This window comes from Neofelis nebulosa, chromosome 6 (genome assembly GCF_028018385.1).
Source record: "Neofelis nebulosa isolate mNeoNeb1 chromosome 6, mNeoNeb1.pri, whole genome shotgun sequence".
Taxonomy (NCBI): domain Eukaryota; kingdom Metazoa; phylum Chordata; class Mammalia; order Carnivora; family Felidae; genus Neofelis; species Neofelis nebulosa.
This window is the reverse complement of record NC_080787.1, coordinates 83,799,746-83,805,517: the sequence shown is the minus strand read 5'-3', so window position 1 is coordinate 83,805,517 and position 5,772 is coordinate 83,799,746. Positions and strand designations below refer to the sequence as shown.

At 44.2% G+C, this 5,772-nt stretch overlaps 1 long non-coding RNA gene across 1 annotated transcript; it reads left to right on the top strand.

Moving 5' to 3' along the window:
• The first annotated feature begins 1,500 nt into the window (after positions 1 to 1,500).
• On the top strand, positions 1,501 to 5,334 carry LOC131514554 (uncharacterized). The gene is made up of 2 exons (XR_009263116.1): positions 1,501 to 2,110; positions 4,189 to 5,334. It is a non-coding gene; the product is annotated as an uncharacterized LOC131514554 (long non-coding RNA).
• Positions 5,335 to 5,772: the final 438 nt, after the last annotated feature.

Sequence of the window (5,772 nt, the reverse complement as noted above, 5' to 3'; positions counted from 1 at the left end):
ATGCTGGGGTCAGCAGGCCTGTAGTACATGGACAGCCACTCCCCTCCTGTCCCAGACAATAAATTCAGCTCTCACCCACCCACTGCCATGGTTGCAAGCTACTGAGATAGCCTCGTTTATATAACTACCTTTGATAAACAGCCCTTTATAAGTCTAGCACACATTACTATTCACTTTGTTTTAAGACAGAAAAAAAACACTACAGTTGAGAAATATTGTCCAGACTTTTTTTTCTTCAGTTACAACTACTTAAGAATGAAATGCTCCCCACTCCCCACCCTATCCCACCCCCTCCACCATGGCCAATACACAGCCTGCCTGAGGCACAGGGATCTGTTGCTCACAGGATTTTGGATACCGCTCCCACCCCCCCCCCACCCCCACCTCCCCGCCCCCCCACCCCCAACTAGAATTACATAGAAAACTGCCTGCAAAGTCAGGAACAGAATCCCAGGTTTCCAGTTCCTAGTCTGTGGTTAGTATCATCCCTATGTGCTTAGGCATCTCAAGTTCATTCTCAATTGAAATCCAGTAATAGCGTCACTGGTAGGACGCCCAGTTTTCACCTACAGTTGCATATACACACAGGGTGGGTGGGAAAGAATCAAAGTGTCTGAGTCTTCTTTTCTGTTTCCTCTCTGTACCTCCATCCTTTTGGAGGAAGGGGTTTCTCATCTGACACCTCTGAACTGACAAATCAGGAAGGCAGAGGCGGGTTGAGGGAGAGGAATAAGGAGGATAGAGGACCTTCACCAATGAGTTGGGAGGGTAGAGGAATAGAGACGTAGCAACTAGTCTGCAATCAACGAGTTAAACTTCACTGCCAACCTGTTGGGTACCTCGGCTGTAGCAGCCCCATTCCCTCATTCAATCTGAGCCTCCTCTTCCAAGTAGATCAGCTATCATTCAAGACACTTCCCACTGTTGGCGGTGAGGAATTTCTTCTGCCCTATATCTATCAATCACATCCTTTGTCACAATGCTCACTTTCACGGCATTCTGGAGAAAAACATTAAATGCAAACATACTGCCAGCTCTTTAAGCAGAAATGAAATAAATCCATGATCATAAATATTCAATGAGCATCCTGAATCCAGAAAGGTATTTAGCTTCTAAGAAAGATTTCCCTGCTTTGTCCTAGCCCACCGCCCCATTTTCACTGCATTCCAATTTGCAAATGCTTTTTTTCTCTCATCACGAATGCTAGAGGGCCACACAGCTGCTTGGTCTGTGATGCGATCTGTTTTATTTTTATAGCAAAAGGTCTATGAGGTTTGCTTTTGCTGCTTTCTTGAGGATTTACAAGGAAGTCTCCCGGTACCAATATCCCCAAACTACTACATTCAGTTTCCTGACAGGCAACATATTTTAGAAGAGACCTGCAAACAGAAGTCCCAGCCAGGCATATGCATACCCCACCCAGAGACAGTCCACAAGCACCCAGAATCAGTGGTTAGGGGAGCACCATCAGTTACAATAATTCGCTTTGCTCCCACTGCTTAAAACTCTGTAGTGAAGAGAGATCGTACTCACATCCAGGGGTCTGTCCTCCCCATTCTACATGGTGTTCTGTTGTTGGGTAATTGCTGTCAATTATTTCCTGGAGACATGATTAGCTTCCTAGGGTTGTCACGCCCAGTGGGTCTGCAATCATTTACTTGCCTTTTTCCCTCGAGCTCTCTCTGCCAACTCTGGCCAAATCACATCTGAAAGCTTATTAAGACATCCATTCAGCTCACAATGTCGTGGCTTCCTCCTAGTCTGCTCGTCACAGCTTCTGAAAGTCTTAGGGCTTCAGGTTTTGTCAGACTGCTCCCTTCTGCCGGCAGAGGACCTGTAACACTGCCCTATCGAAGAGTCAGGGAATAATTCACAAATGGGAGGAATGCTTTTGAATGAGAGAAATGAAATCTGAACTCTGCCAGCAGTAATGCCAGGAGAAGAGAGGGATGTGCATGTTGTAAGGGAGGGAGAACGAAGGAGGGGTCAAGATCTATAACGAACCACCTTTCTGGTGACAACAGTCCACCCTCCTTGGCAGAGAGTTCCAGCACAGTGACTGCAGCCACACAGGAGACAAGAGGCTGGGAGAGCAGCTGTTTCAGTGTTTGTAAGTCCAGAGTCTGTCTCACAAATGCTCCTCTGAGTCTCTGTGGGGTGGGGGAAGGGAGAAGACAGGGAGCAAAACTGTTCAAGTGCTGTCAGTGGTCCTAAACATCACAGGGGTGTCCTCCAGACCACTTGTAGAAGCGACAGAAAACTAACTCCCCAACTGAAGCAGTCCTAGAAAGGAAGAGTAGAAAGTCAAATTTCATTTTGACGAGCCGCATCACCACTTTTTCCTTATTTCTAAAGCAAGAATTATTGGTCCTGGAGATGGGAGAATTAATGTCAACATAAACCCTCCCTGATCAAGACCTTGCCCCCATCTCCTTGAGGGTAGCAGCTCTTACGGGCAACAGGCTGGGATTCTGCTGTGGCCATTATCTGGTTTATACCAAAGGCAGAACAGCCAAACTCACAGCAGTGCGTTACAGGGAGACTGAATTCCGCTGGGGAGACAAAGCGCCAATAGAACAAGCTTATTTTTAGCATACAACAATTGTATTAGTTTATCCAGAGGTGGTGACTGCTGGATACTGCCATCACCCCTGGGGGACAAATCAGGTTAGAACAGAGACTAATGTGACTGACTCCCTATGTTAAAGAAACCGGCCCTGATGAGTCTCAGTGAGTCTCAGCGAGGGCCCAAAGGCCAGAGGCCAGATGAGAAATGTAAACTGAATGTGACAGAAGTATAAAGAAAGGAGTGGTTACTTTTCTCAAAGCTTCTGGGACATTTCCTTCTTCTGAGAATATGTATTCCACAGGTAGGGACCCTCAACATAATACTATCAATGAGAACAGTACAGCACTGGCCATTCACAGAGCCTGGTGTCCACAAATGCTATCTCCAAAACACCAGGACAACAGGCGCAGAGCAAGCCCATGACTCATTTTCTATACCTCACTATTGCAAAGGAACGCGTATGCTACCTGAAGTACAGTACTTCTGACACTTACTGAATCTTTGAAATAATCACCTTTGCAGGAGGCATATGGAAGCTGTTGTAGTAAAAAGCTGAGTGACATCAGGAAACCTGTGACATACTCTACCATAAAGAAAAGCTGCTACAAAATATAAAAATAGTACCAGAGGCATAAAAATATCATTGAAGTTATGACTGTCAGAAAGCTTGTGGTGTAGAGACCTCTTCTTTTCACATGGGACAATAATTACTTGTTGACTGCCCAGCACTGCTACATCACCAGAGCCACCAAGCTGGGGCTACTGAAATCACATATGCTGATACCTGCATGCTCAAAATCCAGAAGAGGAGTCATTGTTGAGCTTTCTGCAGTCCCTTCTTTCCCCAGATAAGGCAATGATGACTGTGTCTGTGCTCTTACAGTTTTCTATAAGCTTCTGTTATGGGCTGATTTGTCTCCCCCCCAAATTCATATGTTGAGGCCTAACCCACGCTGTGACTGTATTTGGAAATAGGGCCTTTAGGAGGTAATTAAGATAAAATGAGGTCTTAAGGGTGGGGCTCTGATCTGATAGGATTAGCGTCCTTATAAGAGAGACACCAATGAAAGTCTTTCTCTCCCTCTCTTTCCCTCATTCTCCCCCTCATCATACTCCTACCCACCTCACCCCCCACCCCCATTCTCAGAAGGAAGGCCATGTGAATACAGAGCAAGAAAATGGCCACCTGCAAGCCAGGAAGAAAGTCCTCACCAAAACCCAAACCCTCCTGGACCTTGATCTTGAACTTCCAGCCTCAAGAACTGTGAGAAAATAAATTTCTATTATTTAAGCCACTCAATCTATTGTATCTTGTTATGGCAGCCTGAGCTAAGACAGCTCCCCTCATGGTGGAATTGCTGGCATGGACTCAAGATCAATATTCCTACTTAGACTAAACTCCTTGAGGACAGGAATCCTGTTTTGGTTATCTTGTATTCCAGTACCTGGCATGGTTCCTGGAACATAGCTCGTCTTTAATGTGTGTTATGTGGATGTCAGAAAAAACTAATAACTAATTGCTTTCCCTAGTCATTAACTGGTCTTCAGGAGCCTGTAGATCCCATGAGAAATAGAGAAGTGTCACCAAGTCAGCAAACCTTTTTCTCCTTCCCCCACAGATGAGGCAGGCTATGGCTCCTGAACCTCCAAGAGATAATAAATAGATGTAGTCCTTCTCCTGTCTCCCTCCCTCCCCAAAATAGAGGACCACAGCTGCTGGGAGAAGAATTACCAGCCTCAAGACAGACTCGACCCAGTGACACAGGTCTGTCAGCACCCCCAAGGACTGGACAGCGCCACAGCCCCTCCAGGAATTTTCTTCTCCCTACCCTCAACCCCTGTTGGGTAAAACCACAAACACTAAAGACAAACCAAAACAAGCAATATCAAATTATAATAAAACCAATCCCCACACATTAGTCTACCTTCCATGCATACATTTCTCCCTCCCACTTCTTAAATCGCTTTGATCAGGCTTCTTTCTGCCCCCAATTCTCACTAAACTGTTGATGTTGAAGACTGTGGGCACAAAGAACTATAGAATCAAGGAGAGGATTCTTTCTTGCTTAGTGTGCTATGAGTGAAAGGGAACAGCAAACTTCTCACAGAAAAGGGTAGGTCTGGGATGTGTGATGGAAGATATGTAGGATTTTGTTAGGTAGAGAAGGGTAGAGGAGATAGGCCGAAAAAACCAGCAAGAGCAAACAAAACAGGCAGCGTGGTCTGCAAGTGCACATCATGAATGGGAAAGACACGCAAAGAGACTGTTGCAGCTGAAGCTTATAATACATGGGCAATGATCCAGAGATCACGTTGCAAAGTTGGGCTGTGAAAAAAATTTCATATCATGCCAAAGACATTGGTTTGTATGTTGCATTTGTTATGGGAGCCCTAGAAGTTGGTAAGCAGAAAAGAAACTAGTTATTTTTTACTCAACTTGGAATTCAAGAATTCCAAGAATTGGATTAAGTATAATTATGGGTTGATGCTACACTTTCCAGATTGTAGGCACATGGCTTTCTTTCTCTTTCTTCATTTATTTCTTCTTTAATTCCTTCCTTTCCTCTCTCCTCCTTTCTTTTTATGTTAATAGGTTTAGGTTTACAGAAAACTTAGCAGAAAGTACAAAGTTTCCATGTGCCCTCCACCCATTACTGCCCCCACCCCCTGCCAGTTTCCACACATTTTGCATTGGTGTGGAAAATGTTACGATTGATGAGTCAATATTGATACACTACTATTAAATAAATCCATGGTTTACATTAGGGTTCTTTGTGTTGTATAGTTGCATGGGTTTGGACAAATGTAAAATGAGGTATATACACCATTACAGTAACAAACAGAATAGTTTCACTGGCCTAATGCTCCCCCTATTTATCCCTCCCTTCCCCCAACTCCTGGCAACCACCAAACTTATTACTATCTCTATAGTTTTTGCCTTTTCCCAGAATGTCATATAGTTGGAATCCCACAGTTTATAACCTTTTCAGTTGGCTTCTTTCACTTGGTAATATGCATTGAAGTTTCCTCCATGTCTTTTCATGGCTTGATAGCTCAATTTTTAATCACTAAATAATATTCCATTCTACAGATATGTCAGTTTGTTCATCGATGCACCTATTAAAGGACATCTTGGTTGCGTCCAAGTTTTAGCAATTATTAATAAAGCTGCTATAAACATTCATGTGCAGGTTTCTGTGTTA